Source organism: Triticum aestivum, chromosome 5D, assembly GCF_018294505.1.
Source record: "Triticum aestivum cultivar Chinese Spring chromosome 5D, IWGSC CS RefSeq v2.1, whole genome shotgun sequence".
Lineage (NCBI taxonomy): Eukaryota > Viridiplantae > Streptophyta > Magnoliopsida > Poales > Poaceae > Triticum > Triticum aestivum.
This window is the reverse complement of record NC_057808.1, coordinates 91,392,041-91,418,592: the sequence shown is the minus strand read 5'-3', so window position 1 is coordinate 91,418,592 and position 26,552 is coordinate 91,392,041.

Genomic DNA, 26,552 nt, shown 5'->3' with positions numbered 1-26,552 from the left:
CATTTTGGTCGCCGGAGCACGAAACCGATGTCTTTCCGCCACGTCTGGCCATGCCCGCGTCGAACCGCCGGCGTGTTTAACCCTTGTGACCGGATTTGACCTCGCCTATGTCAATGACACGTGGGCAATGAAAAAAATAGCGCGCTACAGCAAAATAGCGGCGGCCTCAAAATATGCTATTAGCGTGCTATATCACGCTATAGCGTGCTATTAGCGAGACGTTGTACACTGATATATTTAGCAAGACAATTCTTAATACGCTATAGCGTGCTATTAGCGACGCTATAGCGCGTTATTTTTTTCAGTGCATGTGGGGCCAGCTTCTGGCTAATTTTAATTTAGGGTTAAATTTAATACTAATTGCGTCCGTTAGCGAATGAGTCACTGACCAGTGGGCCCCACTGGTTAGATTTGACCAGGGACGGCTGAGTTGTCCTGCTGATGCTAGTTTGATATCATGCTGATGTCACAATGATTTTTCTAGAGATTTTATATTTCAGAAATTATTTATAAAATTCAGAAAATTAGTTAAACTTCAAAAATTAATAGAAAATTAACCGTAGCTCAGAATGAAATAAATTATATATGAAAAATTATCAAAAAAAAAATACAAGGAATCCATTTGTGTCATTTTCATGCATGATGAAAAACCAACTTATACCTAATGTATAAGTGAAAACATCTAAATGGCATTTTAAATGCTTAAGTTGGAGTTTGCATTTGAACCCTTGGTTCAAATGGACTTCATTGAACTTGTTGCTAGTTGCATTAGCACAATCCATCGACATGTCATGTTCATGCATCATATTGTTACATTTGTTGTGTATTGATTGCCGAAACTGTTTTTCCCGATAGGTCCTCCTCCTACGAGTGGCACCGAGCCCATGTGTGAGGAGCAGTACTACCCTGTCGATCCCCCAGGCAAGCAACTCCCCTTGATCATTCCGATACAACCCTACTCTCTTGCTCCTGCTCTCTTTTACTGCATTAGGGACAACAACGATTCAACTGTTATTTGTTGTAGTAGCTGAACCCATTCCTCTACATGACCTGACATTGTCACAGTAAATAGCTAAACCTTCCTAGCATGATTAGGAGTTGCTTGAGCCATGCTGTGATTTCATCCATGCCATGCTTGCTATTGCTTAGAGTTGTGTCAGGTCTGATTCATCTGGGATGAATTGGAGTGGTATGCTTATGCCCTGATGTTGAGAGTTAAGTGCGTGAACCCGATTTGGTAAAGGTAGCGATGAGAGGCCATGTAGGAGTACATTTTGGGTTATCTCATTGAGACCATCCTTAAGAACTGAGTTTCGTGTTTGTGATCAAAGAACATCTACTACCACACGTTAGGATACTTAATTGACCCTCTCGACTTATTAATCACCTTGATCTTTGTCCAGGAGTTGCAACTAGTTTCTGGTGTTTTGTAGGATGTGTTATTGGTCATACCAAGCGTAGTACTACCCGACGGGGTGGACTTGGGACGGTTAGGCATGTGGCACGGTGTACCAAGCATAGTACCATCCGTCGAGGTGGACTTGGAAACCCTGCTCACATCGTTTGAGGCCGTGATAGAAACCTCGTCTAGACTTCCCTTGCGGATACAACCTCAAATAGGCAATGAACCTGGACTAGAATCTTGTGTGGTTAGTCAGGTCATGGCCGACACCCTCGCCATGCCTCCACTTGAAGGTTGCCAAGATACATGACGTGTATATGGTGGTAAGTGGTGAGAGCGTGTGTGAAGAAGTACACCCCTGCAGGGTTAATGATCTATTCGGAAAGCCACGTCCTCGGATATGGATTACTTGGAAAGCTACATTGTTCATAGACAACTTAAATGGATACTCTAAAATATGCAAGATAAGCGTGAGTGCTACAGATGGCTTTCTCATATGGAGACGGGAACAAATTTGTAGATGAGTATGGTTGTAGTGATTAGCTAGTGGACTCGTGTGCGCTTTGTCACCTCAAAGAAATTACTGGTAGTCGTAGTACAGGATAGCCACTGAGTCAAAGCTGGCTTGTTGCAGCTAAACCCCACAACCCCCTTTATTGAAACAGATGCATACTAGATAGTTCTGGTATAAGTATTGTTGAGTACCTTCGTACTCACGTTTGCCTAATTAAACTGTTGCAGAGGAGTTCCTTGATACTATAGGTGGGTTCTATCTAGACGTCAATGATGATGAGTAGCTTGTTTCCCAGCTACGACCTTGCACCCTTGGGAGGGTTTGTAGATAGTCAGGCTTGCTAGCCTTCTATATTTTTAGTTGTCTGTACTCAGACAAGTTTTATGCTTCCGCTGGTTTGTATGACTTTGTGTGAAGGGTCATGAGACCCCTGTTTGTAATAAACCTACTATGTATGGCTCTTTTGAGCCTTTTAAATAAATACTTTGAGTCATAGAGTTATGTTGTGATGCCATGTTGTATTTACACATATCGTGCATATTATGTATATGTTTTGAAATGCATTGGTATGTGTGGGATTCGAGACCTAGTTATCTGCCTTTGGTAGCCTTCCCTATAGGGAAATGCCTCCTAGTGCTTCCACTCAGTCTTAGTAGTTTGCTACTGCTTCGGAACATATGGATTGACCGGCATGTATCCTTCTTTGCTTCCGTGTCTGTCCCTATGGGGAAATGTCACACGTTGTTCCTTTATGTCCTTGTAGCATGATACGATTCGAGTTCATATGTTGATGACCGACACGTGCATTGCTGGGTTACGTATGTCTGTCCCTGTATGTTTGTGCCACCTTGGTTTATGACTAGTCATGTCAATTCGGTTTCTCTGTCATATGGATGATAGTGACATAATCATATACATGAGCCTAAAGGCGTAAACGGTCCCGACCAAGGTAAAGGCGGCAGCTGTGGGTTATCGTGCGTGAGGCCGCAAAGTGATATGATGTGTTACATGCTAGATTGGTGTGACTTGGGATCAGGGGTCCCAACACGGAAGGTATCAGAGCCCGACTGACTGTAGCATTACCAAGTCAAACATGTCTTAGTCAAGTCTATAAATGCTTTAGTTATATAGGAAAATTTATTGTGGAAGGGAACGTGAGGCTCTTTTTACTCCTTATCATGTGTCCCTCTGATTCTGAGTCACCCTCTCCTTTTTTATGGGGTTAAGGAACTAGGCTTTCTCTTCTATCTATCAGGATCACGAGTTACTATTCCGTAGACTTATATGAATGGTTGATTAGAGTCGTATTCCAGTTTTCGAGTACTCCTTGTGTAGTTGTTTAGTACTATCACATAACCTTGAGTGATGACGTCGAGTTGTTGCACTATCCCTTTTTATACAGGATTTCTCATATTTTGAGCATTTTACTGCCGTTATGCTGCCCAAATTATCCTAGGGTTCTAGATTTACTAATGCATTTGCATTATCGTTATTTCAGATGACCTCTCGCACTCCTTCATAGGTTGTCCATTTGACTAGGTGCATAAATGTATTGGGTCACACGGCCATGTTGGTTCGCCTCATGGTTGAGGTTGGCTACCGCTGGTATCCAGAGTATACCATGGTAGTGAAGGAAATATGCCCTAGAGGCAATAATAAATTTGTTATTTTATATTTCCTTATATCATGATAAATGTTTATTATTCATGCTAGAATTGTATTAACCGGAAACTTGATACATGTGTGGATACATAGACAAAACACCGTGTCCCTAGTAAGCCTCTACTAGATTAGCTCGTTAATAAAAAATGGTTAAGTTTCCTAACCATAGACATGTGCTGTCATTTGATGAACAGGATCACATCATTAGGAGAATGATGTGATGGACAAGACCCATCCGTTAGCTTAGCATATTGATCATTAAGTTTTATTGCTATTGCTTTCTTCATGTCATATACATATTCCTTTGAGTATGAGATTATGCAACTCCCGGATACCGGAGGAATACCTTGTGTGCAATCAAATGTCACAACATAACTGGGTGATTATAAAGATGCTCTACAGGTATCTCCGAAGGTGTTTGTTGGGTTATCATAGATCGAGATTAGGATTTGTCACTCCGAGTATCGGAGAGGTATCTCTGGGCCCTCTCGGTAATGCACATCATGATAAGCCTTGCAAGCACTGTGACTGATGAGTTAGTTGTGGGATGGTGCATTACGGAGAGAGTAAAGAGACTTGCTGGTAACGAGATTGAACTAGGTATGAAGATACCGACGATCGAATCTCGGGCAAGTAACATACCGATGACAAAGGGAATAACGTATGTTGTCATTACAGTTTGACCGATAAAGATCTTCGTAGAATATGTAGGAACCAATATGAGCATACAGGTTCCGCTATTGGTTATTGATAGGAGAGGTGTCTCGGTCATGTCTACATAGTTCTCGAACCCGTAGGGTCCGCACGCTTAACGTTCGATGACAATTTTGTATTATATGAGCTATGTGATTTGGTGACCGAATGTTGTTCGGAGTCCCGGATGAGATCACGGACATGACGAGGAGTCTCGAAATGGTCGAGAGGTAAAGATTCATATATAGGACAATAGTATTCGGACACCGGAAGTGTTCTGGGGTACCGGGTACGTATCGGGTCACCGGAAGGGGTTCCGGGCAACCCCCGGCAAGCTATATGGGCCTAATGGGCCAAGAGGGGAAACACATCAGCCACAAAGGGACTGGTGCACCCCCCATATGGGCTGGCCAAATTGGAGAAGGAAAGGAAAAAGGGAATAGGATTTCCCCTTCCCCCTCTTCCCTCCTACTCCGAATAGGAATAGGAAAGGGGGGAGGCCGAATTGGGAGGACCCCAAGTAGGATTCCTCCTACTTGGGGCGCCCCCTTAGCTGCCTCTCCTCCCCTCCAACCTATATATATGGGGGGGGCACCGCTAGAACACAAAACACACATTCTTAGCCATGTGCGGCGCCCCCTCCACAGTTTACGCCTCTGGTCATATTCACGTAGTGCTTAGGCGAAGCCCTGCGCGGATCACTTCACCATCACTGTCACCACGCCGTCATGCTGACGGAACTCTCCCTCGACACTTTGCTGGATCAAGAGTTCGAGGGACATCATCGAGCTGAACATGTGCAGAACTCGGAGGTGCTGTACGTTCGGTGCTTGATCGGTCGGAACGAGAAGAAGCTCGACTACATAAACCGTGTTGTCAAACACTTCCGCTTTCGGTCTACGAGGGTACGCGGACACACTCTCCCCCTCTCGTTGCTATGCATCTCCTAGATAGATCTTGCGTGAGCGTAGGAATTTTTTTGAAATTGCATGCTACGTTCCCCAATAGTGACATCCGAGCCAGGTCTATGCGTAGATGATATGCACGAGTAGAACACAAAGAGTTGTGGGCGATCATAGTCATACTGCTTACCACCAACGTCTTATTTTGATTCGGCGGCATTGTTCGATGAAATGGCCCAGACAAACCTTACATGACCACGTTCATGAGACCGGTTCCACCGACACACATGCAACTTGTTTTGCATAAAGGTGGCTGGCGGGTGTCTGTTTCTCCAAAGAATCGAATTTGATTACGGCCGATCCTTGTTGAAGGTTGTTAGGTTGCGTTTTTAGCATTTGTCTAGTTATAAAGCAGATGCCTTGTTTATCTGTATTTGGTTGTTAGGTTGCTCTTTTTTAGCATTTCTCCAGTTATCAAGCAGATGCCTTGTTTATCTTTATCAGCTTGTTAGGTTGGTTGCAGTGAGCATTTGTCCAGTTTTCGAGCATATGACCTGTTTATCTATATTTGCTTGTTAGGTTGGTTGCAGTGAGACTCTATCCAGTTTTCAATGGCTATATTTGGTTGTTATACTGGTCATTTATGCCTTGTTTATTTCAGTCATTCACAATGTGTGGTTCATTATGTGCAAGTCGGAACTGTGCCGCTGATACGTCTCAAACGTATCTATACTTTTTGATTGTTCCATGCTATTATATTATCTGTTTTGGATGTTTAATGGGCTTTAATATGCTCTTTTATATTATTTTTGGGACTAACCTATTAACCGAAGGCCCAGTGCAAATTGCTGCTTTTGCCTATTTTAGTGTTTCGCAGAAAAGGAATATCAAACGGAATGAAACCTTCGCGAGGATCTTTCTTGGAACGAACGCAATCTAGGAGACTTGGAGTGGAAGTCAGAGACGCAACGAGGCCGCCACGAGGCAGGAGGGCGTGCCTAGGGGGGTAGGCACGCCCCCACCCTCGTGGGCCCCTCGTAGCTCCACCGACCTACTTCTTTCGCCTATATATATACTCTTGTACCCTGAAAACATCTAGGAGAGCCACGAAACCACTTTTCCACCGCCGCAACCTTCTGTACCCGTGAGATCCCATCTTGGGGCCTTTTCCGGTGATCTTCCGGAGGGGGATTCGATCACGGAGGGCTTCTACATCAACACCATAGACTCTCCGATGATGTGTGAGTAGTTTACCACAGACCTTCGGGTCCATAGTTATTAGCTAGATGGCTTCTTCTCTCTCTTTGGTTCTCAATACAAAGTTCTCCTCGATGTTCTTAGAGATCTATTCGATGTAATACTCTTTTGCGGTGTGTTTGCCGAGATCCCATGAATTGTGGGTTTATGAACTTGATTATCTATGGATATTATTTGGTTCTTCTCTGAATTCTTATATGCATGATTTGATATCTTTGCAAGTCTCTTCGAATTATTGGTTTAGTTTGGCCTACTAGATTGATCTTTCTTGCAATGGGAGAAGTGCTTAGCTTTGGGTTCAATCTTGCGGTGCTCTATCCCAGTGATAGAAAGGGAACCGACACTTATTGTATTGTTGCCACCGAGGATAAAAAGATGGGGTTTATATCATATTGCTTGAGTTTATCCCTCTACATCATGTCATCTTGCCTAATGCGTTACTCCATTCTTATGAACTTAATACTCTAGATGCATGCTGGATAGCGGTCGATATGTGGAGTAATAGTAGTAGATGCAGAATCGTTCCGGTCTACTTGACACGGACGTGATGCCTATATTCATGATCATTGCCTTAGATATCATCATAACTATGCACTTTTCTATCAATTGCTCGGCAGTAATTTGTTCACCCACCGTAATATATGCTATCATGAGAGAAGCCACTAGTGAAACCTATGCCCCCTGGTCTACTTTACATCATATAAGTTTCCGATCTATAATTCTAGTTTACTCTTTATTTTGCAATCTTTATTGTCCAATCTATACAACAAAAATACCAAAAATATTTATCTTATTAGCTTTATCAGATCTCACTTTTGCAAGTGGCCGTGAAGGGATTGACAACCCCTTTATCGCGTTGGTTGCAAGGTTCTTGATTGTTTGTGCAGGTACTTGGCGACTTGCATGTAGTCTCCTACTGGATTGATACACTGAGGGAAATACTTACGCTACTTTGCTGCATCACCCTTTCCTCTTCAAGGGAAAACCAACGCATGCTCAAGAGTTAGCAACAAGGATTTCTGGCGCCGTTGCCAGGGAGATCTACGCTCAAGTCAAGACATACCAAGTACCCATCACAAAATCTTATCCCTCGCATTACATTATTTGCCATTTGCCTCTCGTTTTCCTCTCCCCCACTTCACAATATTTTCCTTTTCTTCGCCCTCCTTCCGTTCGATGTTGTGTTACCATGTACCTTCTTTTTGCTTGCATATTCGCTTGCTAAAAGTTTGTGGATCCTCATCCACTTGCTAATCTCTTTAAGAGATCCAATTATGATGAACCTATTGCTAGTGAGTTGAGTGCACTAGATTATCTTTCTGAGGTTTTGCTTGAAATTCGTGAATCTGAAAATTGTGATGAAGTACTTTATGAAGCGATTCACGATAGATCTTTGAATAAAAAGCATGATTGCAATGATTTTATTATAAATTCTATTGATGTCAATTGTGATAATAATATGCAAAACCCTAAGCTTGGGGATGCTAATTTGGCTATGTCTACTACTTGTTGCAATGATCATGATTGGGGTGACTCTTCTTATGATCTTGAAAATTTATTTAAGCCCCATGATGAATATGAGATTGATAATAGTGTTTGCAATATTATTGAAAGTGGGTTTGGAAGAGTGTCAACTTTAGATCCCACATATTTGGAGAATGTTCAATCTTATAATTTTTTTGAGAAAAGTGGGTTTGGAGAGGTCATGACTTTATTTTATGATAATCCCACTATTTTGGAAGAGTGTCAACTTTGCATGCATGTGGATCGTGAAGAGAAAAGTTTATGTGATAGCTATTTTTTGAATTTGCTTATGATCCCACATATAATTATTATGAGAGAGGAAAATATGGTTGTAGAAATTTTCATGTCACTAAATTTCCTCTCGTTATGTTGAGATTGCTATTGTTTCTTTCTTCTTCCTTGCATATGCTAGATCTTGCTTGTCTAGCTAATTTGTTTTCCTATAAAATGCCTATGCATAGGAAGTATGTCAGACTTAGATGTGTTTTTCACATGCTATATGATGCTCTCTTTATGCTTCAATTCTTGTCTTTCTTGTGAGCATCATCGAAATTATCAATGCCTAGCTAGGGGCGTTAAACGATAGCGCTTGTTGGGAGGCAACCCAATTTTATTTTTGTTCCTTGCTTTTTGTTCCTGTTTAGTAATAAATAATTCATCTAGCCTCTGTTTAGATGTGGTTTTCTGTTTTAATTAGTGTTTGTGCCAAGTAGAACCTTTGGGAAGACTTGGGTGAAGTCTTTGCGATCTTGCTGTAAAAAACAGAAACTTTAGCGCTCACGAGATGAGCTGTCATTTTTTACTGGAGAGTGCTTTTAGGTTGATTCTTTTTGCGGATGATTAATAGACAAATTCCTCACTTCCACCAATTTATTTCAGAATTTTTGGAGTTACATAAGTATATGTTTGTTTCAGATTTCCACAGACTGTTCTGTTTTTGGTGTGTTGTTTGCTTATTTTGATGAATCTATGGCTAGTATCGGGGGGTATGAACCATAGAGAAGTTGGAATACAGTAGGTTTAACACCAATATAAATAAATAATGAGTTCATTACAGTACCTTAAAGTGGTGATTTGTTTTCTTATACTAACGGAGCTCATGCGATTTTCTGTTTAAGTTTTGTGTTGTGAAGTTTTCAACTTTTTGGGTAAAGATTTGATGGATTTTGGAATAAGGAGTCGCAAGAGCCTAAGCTTAGGGATTCCCAAGGCACCCCAAGGTAAAATTCAAGGACAACCAAAAGCCTAAGCTTGGGGATGCCCCGGAAGGCATCCCCTCTTTCGTCTTCGTCTATCGGTAACTTTACTTGAGGCTATATTTTTATTCACCACATGATATGTGTTTTGCTTGGAGTGTCTTGTATGATTTGAGTCTTTGATTTTTAGTTTACCGCAATCATCCTTGCTGTACACACCTTTTGGGAGAGACACACATGAATCAGAATTTATTAGAATACTCTATGTGCTTCACTTATATCTTTTGAGCTAGATAATTTTGCTCTAGTGCTTCACTTATATCTTTTAGAGCACGGTGGTGATTTTATTTTATAGAAATTATTGATCTCTAATGCTTCACTTATATTATTTTGAGAGTCTTTTAGAACAACATGGTAATTTTCTTTGGCTATAAAATTGGTCCTAATATGATAGGCATCCAAGATGGGTATAATAAAAACTTTCATATAGAGTGCATTAAATACCATGAGAAGTTTGATACTTGATAATTGTTTTAAGATATAAAGATGGTAATATTAGAGTTGTGCTAGTTGAGTAATTGTGAAATTGAGAAATACTTGTGTTGAGGTTTGCAAGTCCCGTAGCATGCACGTATGGTAACCGTTGTGTGACAAATTTGAAGCATGAGGTGTTCTTTGATTGCCTTCCATATGACTGGCGGTCGGGGACGAGGGATGGTCTTTTCCTACCAATCTATCCCCCTAGGATCATGCGCGTAGTGCTTGGTTTTGATGACTTGTAGATTTTTGCAATAAGTATGTGAGTTCTTTATGACTAATGTTGAGTCCATGGATTATACACACTCTCACCCTTCCATCATTGCTAGCCTCTTCGGTACCGTGCATTGCCCTTTCTCACCTCGAGAGTTGGTGCAAACTTCGCCGGTGCATCCAAACCCCGTGATATGATATGCTCTATCACACATAAGCCTCCTTATATTTTCCTCAAAACAGCCACCATACCTACCTATTATGGCATTTCCATAGCCATTCCGAGATATATTGCCATGCAACTTTCCACCGTTCCGTTTATTATGACACGCTTCATCATTGTCATATTGCTTTGCATGATCATGTAGTTGACATCGTATTTGTGGCAAAGCCACCTTCATAATTCTTTCATACATGTCACTCTTGATTCATTGCATATCCCGGTACACCGCCGGAGGCATTCACAGAGAGTCATATTTTGTTCTAAGTATCGAGTTGTAATTCTTGAGTTGTAAGTAAATAAAAGTGTAATGATCTTCATTATTAGAGCATTGTCCCATGTGAGGAAAGGATGATGGAGACTATGATTAGCCGCGTCGATGTGAGACTTTCTCTCTTTTTGTCTTCTCCACACAACCTCCATCATCATATTCTATTCCACCCATAGTGCTATGTCCATGGCTCACGCTCATATATTGCGTGAAAGTTGAAAAAGTTTGAAAATGCTAAGTACGAAAGAAATGCTTGGCTTGTCATCGGGGTTGTGCATGATGGGAGCATTTTGTGTGACGAAAATGAAGCATGGCCAAACTATATGATTTTGTAGGGATGAGCTTTCTTTGGCTATGTTATTTTGATAAGACATAATTGCTTGGTTAGTATGCTTGAAGTATTATTATTTTTATGTCAATATTAAACTTTTGTCTTGAATCTTTTGGATCTAAACATTCATGCCACAATAAAAAAAATTACATTGAAATTTATGATAGGTAGCATTCCACATAAAAAATTATGTTTTTATCATTTACCTACTCGAGGACGAGCAGGAATTAAGCTTGGGGATGCTTGATACGTCTCCAACGTATCTATAATTTTGATTGTTCCATGCTATTACATTATCTGTTTTGGATGTTTAATGGGCTTTAATATGCTCTTTTATATTATTTTTGGGACTAATCGATTAACCGAAGGCCCAGTGCAAATTGCTGTTTTTGCCTATTTCAGTGTTTCGCAGAAAAGGAATATCAAACGGAACGAAACTTTCGCGAGGATCTTTCTTGGAACAAACGCAATCCAGGAGACTTGGAGTGGAAGTCAGAGACGCAACGTGGCGGCCACGAGGCAGGAGGGCACACCCAGGGGGGTAGGCGCGCCCCCACCCTTGTGGGCCCCTCGTAGCTCCACCGACCTACTTCTTTCGCCTATATATACTGTTATACCCTGAAAACATCCAGGAGAGCCACGAAACCACTTTTCCACCGCCGCAACCTTTTGTACCCGTGGGATCCCATCTTGGGGCCTTTTTCGGCGATCTGCCGGAGGGGGATTCGATCACGGAGGGCTTCTACATCAACACCATAGCCTCTCCGATGATGTGTGAGTAGTTTACCACAGACCTTCGTGTCCATAGTTATTAGCTAGATGGCTTCTTCTCTCTCTTTGGTTCTCAATACAAAGTTCTCCTCCATGTTCTTGGAGATCTATTCGATGTAATACTCTTTTGCGGTGTGTTTGCCGAGATCCGATGAATTGTGGGTTTATGAACTTGATTATCTATGAATATTATTTGGTTCTTCTCTGAATTCTTATATGCATGATTTGATATCTTTGCAAGTATCTTCGAATTATCGGTTTAGTTTGGCCTACTAGATTGATCTTTCTTGCAATGGGAGAAGTGCTTAGCTTTGGGTTCAATCTTGCGGTGCTCTATCCCAGTGACAAAAAGGGAACCGACACGTATTGTATTGTTGCCATCGAGGATAAAAAGATGGGGTTTATATCATATTGCTTGAGTTTATCCCTCTACATCATGTCATCTTGCCTAATGCGTTACTCCGTTCTTATGAACTTAATACTCTAGATGCATGCTGGATAGCGGTCGATGTGTGGAGTAATAGTAGTAGGTGCATAATCGTTTCAGTCTACTTGACACGGACGTGATGCCTATATTCATGATCATTGCCTTAGATATCATCATAACTATGCGCTTTTCTATCAATTGCTTGGCAGTAATTTGTTCACCCACCGTAATATATGCTATCATGAGAGAAGCCACTAGTGAAACCTATGGCCCCCGGGTCTACTTTACATCATATAAGTTTCCGATCTATAATTCTAGTTTACTATTTATTTTGCAATCTTTATTTTCCAATCTATACAACAAAAATACCAAAAATATTTATCTTATTATCTTTATCAGATCTCACTTTTACAAGTGGCCGTGAAGGGATTGACAACCCCTTTATCGCGTTGGTTGCAAGGTTCTTGATTGTTTGTGCAGGTACCGTGTAGTCTCCTAAAACTGAGGGAAATACTTACGCTACTTTGCTGCATCACCCTTTCCTCTTCAAGGGAAAACCAACGCATGCTCAAGAGGTAGCAGCCGCTCGACTACATCAATACCAGTTTGAACGGCTATATTTGGTTCCAGTTATTCCTCGTGTAGTTAACACATGCCCTTTATTTCAGTTTTACACATTTATCCAATGTGATGTTTAAGCATTACCTACATTCTATTCATTTTCAACAATACCAGTTTGAATTATAATATTTGATGGCTGTTAAGCCTGCTGTCGGTAACATTGCCTTCCATTTTATATCTACTTTAACAGCATGCTAAAACCAACACATTCAAGCTATCATTTGGAGATGATGTTGTTCACCTTTGCTATATTTGTTTGATGTTAAGATTGTTGTAGTTATCATGCCTTTCCACTACTTATGCAGGACAACAACGGGAGTGGCCACCATTTTCCGCCGAGGTTAGCTTCATCCCTCGGCTTGTACTCCCCCCGTCGTTCCATAATGTAGTGCATATAGATCCAGGCCTGGACACTAGTTAGCTTCTAATATTGACTTGTTGCTTGTAGGTACATATGCCCTTGGCAAGGATCCACGCATCGACCCTTTTTGCGTATGGGGCAATGAGATATTGATGAACAAGCATCAAGTGAGGAAACTGATAAGGATTATTAGCAAAAAGATATGAATGGTGGCAAGCAAATTATTTGTTTATGCTCTATCCAACACAACAGTTAGTTGTAGGATGGTAACTACAAACTCTGCAACCTTCTCTTTTTACTGCCCATAATGAGTTGTTAGACAACAATGTCGGAATCTTTTTCGTTCCCAGTGGTTCCCGAAGCAGTTCACTCAAGATTACCTCACAAAGTACATGATTGGTGGACACGCAATGAAGGTTAAAGTATTTCATCCAGACTACAATGAGCATCGAGAAGTCCTAATGAAGACAGTGAAGGATGGACGGGCAGCCATCACAAGGGGTTGGCCTAGAGTCGTGCGCGCCCTACGCATGGAGGAGGGCACAATAGGGGCATTCCGCTTCACCTTCTCCAGCAACCAGAATGTCTTTCGCCTCTCTCTTTACAGTCTTTAGTACAACTGTGGTTCATCATTCTTTACTTGGTGCTTCTGTAGTTCTTCAATATATGTACATGTGCATTGAATTATGGATTCGTGGTTGAACCTATATTTGTAATAAACATGGTTGGATATGAAATAAGTGATTGCCTACTTTCAAATTCATAACATGTGATTTTTAAATTAGGGATTAATTGGATTAATTATGGATTAAATAGGGATTACACTGCACACAGTTTGCGAAAGCAAAACGTCTACGATATACGTGGAGATCAGAAACGTTTCTAGGATCCACTACGTGTGCGATCAATCTCCACTGCACACACGACTTTCTCTTGAAAATTGTTTGCGTTAGGCCACCTTGCGCAAACATTTATCACATAAAAAGTGTGTGTGATGGACAACCTTTGCCACACAGTTTCTTCTACGCACCGTGTGTGATGCATTCAATAACGCAAACGATAAAATTATTAATATCGTGTGCAATGGCAACACTATCACAAACGATTTAACAGGAAAAATTGTGTGTGATGTACCTGTGAACGGAAACGTTTTCCTTGGAGCGACTGTGTGGGATGTACATACGAACGGAAACGTCTAGCGGGGACTGACTGTGTGGGATGTACTTGCGCCGGAAACAATTTTGCCGTATAATTGTATTTTTTTAGCTCTACTGTACGTATTTCCATATTTGAGTACTCGCCGGTCGCACACGACCTCATTTTGCCAAACGTGTGTGCCAGGAGGGCATATCCCCGATGGTTTCTGGGTCGTGTGGGAAGGACCCCCCTATCGCCCACACTCACTTGGCGACGGTTCCAAATGCCGTCGCGGAAAGAGGTTAAAAACCGTTTGTTTAGGACCGACGCGCACCAGTGTAGTTTCATTCAAATCATGCAAATTAGAGTCCAAAACAAGAGGAAAAGTAGATACGTTGGAGATGTATCAACTCCCCCAAGCTTAAACCTTTGCTTGTCCTCAAGCAATTCAGTTGATAAACTCAAAGTGAAAAAGAAAAACTTTTATGAACTCTTTTGCTCTTGTTTGCATAAATAAGCTTAAACAGCACCCAGGTTTTCAACCAACATTATAACTAACCATGCCGATAATAAATCTTAAAGATTAATTATATTAAATCATATCAATGACATAATCAGCTAGCGAGCAATAATAAGATATCTCAAATAGAAACATGTTGTCAAAACAACCATGATATAATATGACAATAGTGGTATCTCACTAGCCCTTTCTGAGACCGCAAAACATAAATGCAGAGCACCTCCAAAGTCGAAGCAGCGACTAAACATTGTAATTCATGGTAGAAAAGATCTAGTCATGATGCACCCAACATTAGCTACACACAATGCATAAGTCATGACAGCTGTGCTCTCATGTTCTAGTGCTTGTTTTAGAAGGTGATGACACAACATAAAAGTAAATAGATAGTCCCTTCACAGAGGGAAGCAGTGATTTGCAGAGGTGCTAGAGCTCAAGTTTTTTAAACAAAGATAAATGATATTTTGGGACATGCACCCTTCTCATTTACTTCACAACCATCAGTTATCAATATCTTCCATGCTAAGCATGCTAGTGGCGGTTCCCAAGCGATAAAAGTAATGGTTTTGACTCCATTGGGAGTTTTTGTTTGATTATTTGAGAGATTAACTCTTTTTCAGTTTGCAGTTTGGGATTGTGCATCCCTATTACCGCCCATTTCTCGTGCGATGGCGAGTGAATAAACACTCGACCTGAGAATAAATCGCTTAGCATGGAAGATACCGACCACCTCCTGTCGTTCCATGAACGATCCAGGCACACAAAACGGATATTTATTTAGAAGTTTTTAGAGGTGGCACATGCAAATTTACTTAGGACGGCAGGGTAATACCACATATAGGTAGGTATGGTGGACTGATCTGGAATAACATTGGGTTCAAGGTTTTTGATGCACAAGCAGAATTCCCACTTAGTATAGGCGAAGGCTAGCAATTAGATGGAGAAGCGGCCAGCTAGAGAGCAACAACGGTCATAACCATGCAGTATGCATAAGTAACATTGGACACTAGCATGAGTAGGATATGAACACCATGAACATAAATATCATAGAGGCTATGGGTTTTGATTCAACTACGTGCATGAACATGTACCATGTCAAGCCACTCGAACATTCAGAGGAGGATACCATATCATCATACTACATCACAATCATTTTAACACAATGTTGATATCCAAGATAAATCATTATCCGCTCCCAGCTACTTATGCATGGCATGAGAAACTATAATCTCTAATTGTCATTGCAAACACGTTTAATCATAATGGGCTGAATCATGGATACTAGGTTAAACATATTTACACAAACAGAACAAGTCGAGTTCATACCAGTTTCTCTCTGCCACGGCCAGTTCATCGAATGTCGTTATTATTGCCTTTCACTTGCACGACCGAATGATATGAAAATAATAATAGTGCAAGAGTTCCGTGGACTAAGCTGGAATCTGCAAACATTTTATTCAACATGAGAAGACAAGGTAAAATGTGCTCTTTATTAGCTCAACAGTTATTCATATGAGATCCACTCAACATTTTCATCGTGGTATTCTCCTTGGTGCAACTCAAATAAAAAAAGAAAAGAAATTCAAAGAAACGCACTGAAATATTTTTGGACTTTTCGGTTTTCTTGAACAAGCAAAATAAAAGGGAAAAGCAAAAACGATAAAAACTATTTACATGGGAAAGCTCCCAACAAACAAGGAAATCTTTTTGGGTTTTCTTTTTAATATTACAACTAGGCATGCATAGAAAGTAAACTACTACAACTAATTTTTTTTGGACTTGGTAGTCGATCAGTAGCCTGGATAGTAGTTGGCGTGGTAGCTCACGGAAGCTCTCGGTGCGGATGCCTCGGCCTGCCGTGCTGCCTCCACTGCTGCATTGTGAGCTCGGGCCTCACTCCAAGAACAAAATATCTTCCCTTGCTGTGATAGTCAAAAAGAGCAGGCGCAGGCAAATATGTGTGCACAACAGATTTTTGGTTAAATAATAGATTATAAGTGAAATTATCAACCTTTCCCTTGAGGATTTTATGATCTTTTAAGGTGTCAAAATCTAAATACTGCGTGGGTAAGATAGGATCAAAGGGTAAAGGTGAAACATCAAGCCCTCGTGCCAAACGCATAGCATATATTCCACCATAGAAATAGCCACTGTTTGCGTTGTGCTGAAGTCTGCGTGCAACAATTGCTCCAAGGTTATAATTCCTTTCACCGTGAGAGCAGTGCGAATGAGGCTCAAGTCTGGAGCACAAAGTGTACTGCAGTCTTGCTTGCCTACTATGCATTTCCCATTAAATAATGCAAAGTACTGAATTGCGGGACAATGAATGCTCTTTATTCTACCTTGTGTCACTCCCCTCGTCTCACTGCAGCAAAGACTAGTTAAGAAAGTTTGATACTCAGCCGTTGGCGGTTCGTCAAGCGAACCCCAAAACGGGAGTTTGCAGTGGTAAGCAAAACTCTCTAGTGATATGGTAAATGGATTATCATAAAGCATAAACGACACCCTAGACTCACGGGGAAGGAATTTAAATCCTTTGACAAATGATTCAGTGAGAAGGTGGCGTTGTTCGCACTTATCTGAAAGGTAGGGACCGAGACCGTCATTGTGAACATATTGCTCAAATTCCTCTTTAATACCCACACGCATCATATACTCCTTGCAAGGCCATACGCATGTTTTGGTGGCGGCATCTCGAGTAGAACTTTCACTTGGTTCAACATATGACCGGCGAGCGGAGCTGTCACTAGAAGATTCCCCCGAGGATCTCCTCCTCGAAGAACTCCTTCCAAATAAGTTCATCATGTTCGCGTAAAATTTTCTGAAAATTTTTGGGTGACAAAAATTTGTCAACAAAACTTTATTAAATTGATAGCAACTACTCAGGGATACATAGAGGCCATAGCAAGCATTCAAACTACTTAGAAATCTAAGAATTCAACATGCAAGCTCATCTACAGTAGCACCAAGAGTAGCTAATTACTCAAAATATAAACCACTAAAACAAAAACTAATTGGACAAATGGTGGAGTCACATACCAAGCAACAATCCCCCGAAACAGTTTCAGAAATGGAGCTTCGAGCAAAGAGATCGAAATCCGTGGGTTTGAGAGCAAGAACACGGGAGAGAGAGCAAGGGAGATTTTTTTCTGGAGGTAAGTGGTGATGTGGGATGAAGAGATAAGTGAGGCGGCCCACGTGGGGACCACAACCCACCAGGGCACGCCTGGGGGTCCTGGCACGCCCAAGTGGGTTGTGCCCACCTGGTGCACCTCCCTCTGATATTATTTGCACCAGAAATTCAGAAAAATTCAGAAAAAATCGTATTAAATTTTCAGGGCATTCTGAGAACTTCTATTTTTGGGTCATTTTCTATTGCACAGGAAATTCAGAAAAGAGACAAAACATGGCATTTAATTTTATTTAACTAATAAAAACAGAAAACAAAAAGTAGGGACAGAAAGTAGTGCTTACTAAATTCATCAACTTCATACCGTTAAAAAATGATCCATTAATAAGGCTGATTAGGTCTTATTAACAACCACTTTCAATTAGCATGAAATCGAAGAACTTTCATAAATCACTAAGTTACCTCAATGGGGATATGCATTTCCCCAACAATAAGCATTTCATATTTCTTTTTAACAGTAGGTAGAGGTATTTGAAATCTTCCAATAGTGATTGTCGAAGATTTTTCAATAACATTAATACCATTCACTTGGAAGTGCACCGTATGCTCATTACCATTAATATGAAAAGTGACCTTGCTTTATTGCAATCAATAACAGCCCCTGCAGTATTCAAGAAGGGTCTACCAAGGATAATCGACATGTTGTCGTCCTCGGGCATCTCAAGTATAACAAAGTCAGTCAAGATAGTAACATTAGCAACAACAACGGGCACATCCTCACAGATACCGATAGGTATGTTAGTTGATTTATCAGCCATTTGCAAAGATATTTTGGTAGGTGTGAGTTTATTCAAATCAAGTCTTTTATATAAAGAGAAAGGAATAACACTAACACCAGCTCCTAAATCACACCCTCAAGATAAAGTGGTTCGTGAGTCATTTTACCTCCTCTAGTTGTAACTCTAACAACAAAGTCATGTATATTATGATTCATTTCATCTAGCAATTCTCTTTGAGATTTAGCAACTTGTTCTAACTGAGTTTGAAGCATGTTTTCCAACACCTCTAACATCATTTGAAATTCTAAATAACAAGTCACTCAAGCGAGCAATCATATCAGAATTATATTTCAATTGTTTCATAACATATGCATTGAAGTGATCTTGTTTTCTAATATAGTTTTCAAACTCATAAAGGCATTGACTAGGATGCATATTGTGAGGATTATCATTACTAGGATGCATTAAAGTGATCTTGTTTTCTAATATAGTTTTCAAACTCATAAATAATTTACCTCTACCACCTTAGGCAGTGGTGGTGTATTAAGCCCATGTATTTCTTCAATAGGAGGTAAAATTTTAACATCCTCAACTTTAATACCTTTTTCCTGCATAGATTTCTTTGCCTCTTGCATATCTTCAGGACTGAGGTATAATATACCCCTCTTCTTCGAAGTGGGTTTAGGCGGTGGTTCAGGAATAGTCCAATCGTCGTAATTTTTCAATATGTTATTCAATAATTCTTCAGCTTGTCCAACAATTCGTTCCCTAAAAACACAACCAGCACAACTATCTAGGAAGTCCCTAGAAGCATCGGTTAGTCAATTATAGAAGATATCAAGTATTTTATTTTTCTTAAGAGGATGATCAGGCAAGGCATTAAGTAACTAGCAAAGCCTCCCCCAAGCTTGTGGGAGACTCTCTTCTTTAATTTGAAAAAAGTTAAATATTTCCTATAAGGCGGCTTGTTTCTTATGAGCAGGAAAATATTTTTCAAAGAAGTAATACATCATATCCTGGGGACTACGCACACAACCAGGAGCAAGAGTATTGTACCAAGCTTTAGCATCACCCTTTAATGAGAACGGAAATAGTTTGAGAATAAAGTAATAGCAAGTTTTCTCATCATGAGTAAAAAGGGTGGCTATATCATTCAACTTAGTAAGATGTGCCACAACAGTTTCAGTTTCATAACCATGGAAAGGACCAGATTCAACCAAAGTAATTAACTCTGGGTCGACAGAGAATTCATAATCCTTATCATCAATAAAGATAGGTGAAGTAGCAAACTTAGGATCACATTTCATTCTAGCATTCAGAGATTTTTCTTTATACTTGCGTAAAAATTTCTCTAGACCATCTCTATCTCTGCAAGCAAGAATATCTCTAGTTGTCTCCTCATTCATAACATAACCTTCAGGTACCTTAGGCAATTTATATCCAGGAAGGCTAGTTCTAGCAGGTGTTTCAGGAGTTTCAGTTTCAAGCTCATCATCAGATTCAACAACATCATGTTGTATTACTCTAGCAATTTGTTCATTAAGAAAATCACCAAGTGGCACATCATCATTATCAAGCAAGGTACTAGCATCATCATAAGCATTATCCATAGCAGAAGTAGCATCATCAATAACTTGCGACATATCAGAATTAATAGCATGTGGTGGTGTTGCAAGTTTATTGATAACAGAAGGTGGATCTAAAGCAGAACTGCATGGCAGTTTCTTACCTCCCCTCGTACTTGAGGGAAATATCTTGGTCTTAGGATCCTTCAGATTCTTCGTAGTGATAATACGATAATAATCCCAAGTTACTCAACAAATATAGCTATGCTCCCCGGCAACGGCACCAGAAAAAGGTCTTGATAACCCACAAGTATAGGGGATCGCAACAGTTTTCGAGGGTAGAGTATTCAACCCAAATTTATAGATTCGACACAAGGGGAGCCAAAGAATATTTGAAGGTATTAGCAGCTGAGTTGTCAATTCAACCACACCTGAAGATTAATTATCTGCAGGGAAGTGATCAGTAGCAAAGTAATATGATAGTTTTGATAGTAGTGACAGTAGCAACGGTAACGGTAACAATGATAGCAGTAATTTTGTAGCAAGTGTAACAGTGATGATAGTAGTAGTAACTTAGCAGAACAATATAAGATAAATTCGTAGGCATTGGATCGGTGACTTGTTGGATGATATTCATCATGAGACAGTTATAACCTAGGGCGATATGACACTAGCTCTAGTTCATCAATATAATGTAGGCATGTATTCCGTAAATAGTCATACGTGCTTATGGAAAGAACTTGCATGACATCTTTTGTCCTACCCTCCCGTGGCAGCGGGGCCCATATTGGAAACTAAGGGATATTAAGGCCTCCTTTTAATAGAGAACCGGAACAAAGCATTAACACATAGTGAATACATGAACTCCTCAAACTACGGTGATCACCGGAAGAAATCCCGGTTTTTGTCACTCCGGGGTTACCGGATCATAACACGTAGTAGGTGACTATAACTTGCAAGATCGGATCTAGAACATGGATATCATTATGATAACATAAACGGTTCAGATCTGAATTCATGGCACCCGGGCCCAAAGTCACAAGCATTAAGCATGGCAAATTCATAGCAACATCAATCTTAGAACATAGTGGATACTAGGGATCAAGCCCTAACAAAACTAACTCGATTACATGATGAATCTCATCCAACTCCTCACCGACCAGCGAGCCTACAAAGGAATTACTCACTCCCGGTGGGGAGCATCATGGAATTGGCGATGGAGAAGGGTTGGTGATAACGAAGATCGAAGATCCCCCTCTTCGGAGCCCCAAACGGACTCCAGATCTGGCCTCCCGATGAAGAAGAGAAGGCGACGGCGGCTCCATCTCGTGGATCGCGATAATTCTTTCTCCCTGATTTTTCTGGAAAAATAGGATTTTATAGCGTCGGAATCAGGGTCAGCGGGGCCACCAGGTGGGGACAACCCACCTGGGCGCGCCAGGAGAGGGTGGCACGCCCTGGTGGGTTGTGGCCACCCAGGTGCCCCTCTCCGGCAGGTCTTGGCTCCAGAAATTCTTATTTATTATATAAAAATTCCTAGCAAAGTTTCATTCCATCCTGAGAACTTTTATTTCTGCACAAAAACAACACCATGGTAGTTCTGCTGAAAACAGCGTCAGTGCGGGGTTAGTTTCATTCAAATCATGCAAATTAGAGTCCAAAGCAAGAGGAAAAGTGTTAGGAAAAGTAGATACATTGGAGACATATCAAACACCATAGTGTAATGGTGTGTCCGAACGTCGTAACCGTACTTTATTAGATATGGTGCGACCTATGATGTCTCTTACCGATTTACCACTATCGTCACTACAAAAAAAATACACTTCCGTGATGATAAGTGTTTGTCACAGTAGGTCATGTTTTCTGTCATGCATGTACATCCATGACGATTTTATGACAGAATCAAGATAGTCATACCTGTGCTGTCGTAGAAGTGTTCCATGACATTACCAAAATTATCATCACGGAAGTGTCCACTTCCATGACGATAAATCGCGCATCACAGAAGTGCTTTCGTCAAGGGTGACCGACATGTGGCATCCACCATAACGGAACGCTGTTAAGCTATCGGGTCCGGTTTTGGATCCGATAACCCGTTAACAGCCCCGACCAATGGGGATTTTCCACGTGTAAAATCATCATTGGCTGGAGGAAACACGTGTCGGATCACCATTGGGACATATGTTATCCACTCATTGGACCCAAAGCGCCTATGATACGCCGACACGTGGCATGGCCCATTAGAGGCCCATTCCTGTGAAAAGACCGGCCCGTTTGACTTGGTCAAAAGGTGGCGGGCCGGCCAACGGCAAGCCAGTTAACGGCATGTTCGCATATAACCCATTTACAGCCCGCTAACCCAGGGCCCGTTTACGGCCTATCCGAATTAGGCCCAGTAGCATCATCTGGGCCGTCCAATATAATTCTAGCCTGTTTTAACTTCCGGCCCATGTATGGCCCATGATGTCTTTCGGCCCATATGAGGACCTTAGTGACCCTCGGCCCCTTAACAGCCCGTGGTAAAACTGGCCCGTAATGAATAGTGTATCACTTTATACCCATTAATGGCCCATTATTCCATTGGGCCGTTTCCAGCCCATGTTATCTTTCGGCCTTCTCAGGGCCCATTTATTCTTGGGCCCATTTCCAGCATTCGTTTACTTACGACCCGTTACTGTCATTTTCTGCTTGTGGGCCAAATTCAGCCCGTGGTTACAGTCGGCCCGTTTGTGGCCCGTTAATACGTTGGGCCGTTTTCATGTCAAAAAAACCCATTGGGCTGTTTTCATAGAGTTATCAAATACGGCCTATTAACGGCCCGTTATTGTCCATGAATAGTACGGCCCACGATTGGCGAAATGATGATACGCCCCGTAGAAGGCCCATGGATCCTACGACCCGTAAAAGGCCCATGGATTGTACGGCCCGTAGAAGGCCCATGGATCCTACGGCCCGTATAGAAGGCCAATGGATCCTACGGCCCGTAGAAGGCCCATGGATCATACGGCCCGCAGGAGGCCCATGGTTACAACAGTCCGTGTGTTGCCATGATTATTTTGGCCTAGTTTCCAAAAATAGGTTATTGTGGCCACTAGAAAAACACAGAAAAAGAACTGCAGTGACTACAAGCAAACAACTAAACAAGACAATAAGGAAATAAATAAGCAAGCAATTAACGCTAGACTATTACCGCTATTACACATATTACATCCACTAGGCATCAAAGTTCGCCACCAGTGCAAATATAGGGAACAAAGCAGCATATTACATACACTGGCCGTCAAAATTGGCCACCAGTGCAAATAAATGCGGCAGCAAAACAAGAGCATAACTGAAACAAGTTCAGAAGAGCTCAAGAAATGTTATCCTGGGTATCCACCATGCTGGCAATAAGCTTAGCAAGCTTATTAGCTTTGTCCTGTTTGGCGCTAAAATCCTCCAACGCTTGCTGTTGCACCAGAAAGTATGCATCTGAATTCTCCAGGGACTTCCGCAGTCCTTCCGCTTCTTGTCGCAGCACAGCTGATCGATGTCTTTCAGCTTGTAGTTGAGACTCAAGAAACCGAACTGATTCAGACAGTGAGTTTGAATAGCTTGTGCAAGCGGTAGTGGCCAGTAACTCGAACACTAAACCAAGACATGACTTTGGGGTTGTCTCACTGTCTTCGAGATAGTCTTCCTTAGCTGTTTTATCAGCTTTGTTGGAGACCAACAAGGATGTGTCACTATCCTGAAGCTTATCTGCATTACTTCCTTTACCATTGCTTAATAAGGCACTCTTCCCCAATATTCTGTCAGCATTCTAAAAGAAGAAACAAGCAGACACATAACAGGTTTAGCATGTACTAGTATATGAAACTCATTTCGGTGAACCAGTTCATTAGTAAGGTGGACATGATTAAACTACCAAGTCTTCTATTGCCAAGTACTAGTACATAATAAAAGCATCAAACAAACATATATCTATGTCCTATGGTCACTGCATTGTCTTGCCAAATCAAAATAGAGACACGGTTCAAATCATATCAGTTCAAGACAAAGCAGCAGTGAAAGAATACAAAGCGTGGGAAACTACACGGCACAACAAGATTTCAGATGGGTACCACGGGTCTACATGTACAACAACACTATTGGCTCTGTTGTGATGCTAGTAATGTGCATGATATGAGAAGTCAACTGTATACACAATTGAAATTGAAATCAACAGAGCTATTGATAAGAGCAAACCTGTTAAAGAAACATGCGTGAACATACCTGCTGTGCCATTGGAGTTTTGATTGGATCCTTCAATTTAAAAATAAGTTTGTATGAGTAAATACAGTGATACAAGAGCAAAGCAGTATGCACGATAGCAATCATAGTTAAAAAAGGCGCGCCTAAGCGAGCGCTTAAGCGCGCCTAGGCTCTAGGCGTTGGCAAAACGCATTGCGCATAACTACGCTTAATCTGTGCATAACTGCGCATAAGCATGCGCTTTGGTCAGTAAAGCGCAAGGCGGTGGCAAAACGCACAATTAACGCCTAGCGCTTTTTTGAACTATGATAGCAATGGAATCTTAAATTAGAACAGTTGTTCTTCAGGTTTAGGCACTTGTTCTACATGAACAGAGTACAGTAAGACGCAAGAATATAGTACTTAAAAATAGAAAATGAGCTCATAGACCTTACCACATTCTTGGTTCGGGACCAGTACAGAACAAGGCGTTCCCAGTCATCGTCCAGTAAATGTGTCTCACGAGAACGTAAGGGAATTTGATGAGTTTCTTTGCCGGTGAAGTACGTTTTCTTCAGGTAATTCCGATACTGCCACCAAGCATTCTTGAAGATAGCAGAGGTATTAGCACAGGTTACCTCATCCCGAGTTTCCAAATCGGTCCTTCTCTATAGAGAAAAATGGGAAAATTTGTTGTATTATAACCATCATGGAGGTAGGATGTATGGGACAAAGCAAAGTAATTGCCATGAATAACATTACTTACACATAACTCCTGGACAAACACCTGCAACTGGCATTTTCCTTCATCTTCAGTATAATATTTCCAAGATGGGAAGATACGCACATACGATTTAACAACATCAAATGCGATAGATGCTAAACTACGACTAGCTGGTTGTGCTTCCTCCACAGGAATAGGCGTACTAACTGGTGGAGTTGGGGTTCGCCGTGGTAGTACTGGCCCTTTGGGCACTGGAGCTGCCTTACTAACTGCTCTTGTTTGGGAGCTCTGTGGTGGAGATGGTGTTGTGTCAACAGGAACTGGGTTACTATCTGCTGGGGTTGGGGTTAGATTGGGTGAAGCTGGTTCTCTGTCCATCGCAGTAGGGGTACAATCTGCGAGAGTTTGGGTTATGTGTGGTAGGGCTGGTTCTCGTGCATGTACAACCGGGGTGCTATCTCCACCAAGAGGTAGCACTGTTTTATTTGAAGACCGTGTTTTTAGTCCGCTAGATACTGGCATCACCCGCTCCAATTCAAATGGCTGATAAACAGGAAACATAGTTGAATGTACAGACATTGTATGAGAGACAGATGCAATAGATAGTGTGGAAAAAAGAGGGCATGAAATAGTTGACATGTATATTGTTTAACTAAAACGGATAGCATGACATAATTTCACATATATGATGTCTATCTAAACTGGATAGCATAGCATAACATAATTCAAAGATATGATGAATAACTAAACAGGATCGCATGACATAATTCACCTACATGTTATCTAAGTAATCAGGATCGCATCATTTAATTCACATATGTGATTTATATGCTAAACAGAGGGCATTCGATATGATGTCTGAACTAAGAACATGGTGTTGAATATTGTGTATATGATGTCTAAACTATGCAATGCAAGACACCATATGCATGATATGAGCAGTATAACCGTGCCAAGTTAGAGCATACACCTCGGTGGGGGAATAGGACTGGTCATCTGTCTCTGAATCCATCTCTGAGGAGCTATCGGGACCCAACAAGAGATCTGCTTCGACAGGTAGCACTGTCTGCTCTGAAGGCCTTGTTTTCACTCCAGATTTTTCAATCTCCCACCCAAATGGCTGATTCACAGGAAGAGTAGTTTAATGTACAAACATTGTCGACAAATGGAAATGTAATGAAGAAAAGGATGGGCAAGATATCATTCAAATATATGATGCCTGGTTAAACAGGATGGCATTGCACATTTCACATATATTATGGCTGGCTAAAAGACATGAGACTGCATAATTCCCATATATGATATAGAAACTAAACAGGTGGCATTACAGAACATGTCTAAACTAAGCAGATGACATATATGATGTCAAAAGTAGGCACTGCAAGGCAACATATGCATGATATGACTAACATCATCATGCCAAGGTAGAGCAAACACCTTGGGGGTAAATAGGAGTGGTCAGCGGCGTCTGAATCCGCCTCAGAACAGATATCTTCCTCTGGATTACAATCTGGAGAGGGGTGGGGAGGGTTTGCCATTGAACCCACCATGGAGCGATGTCTACATGACATTGTATTGCCGCGCAA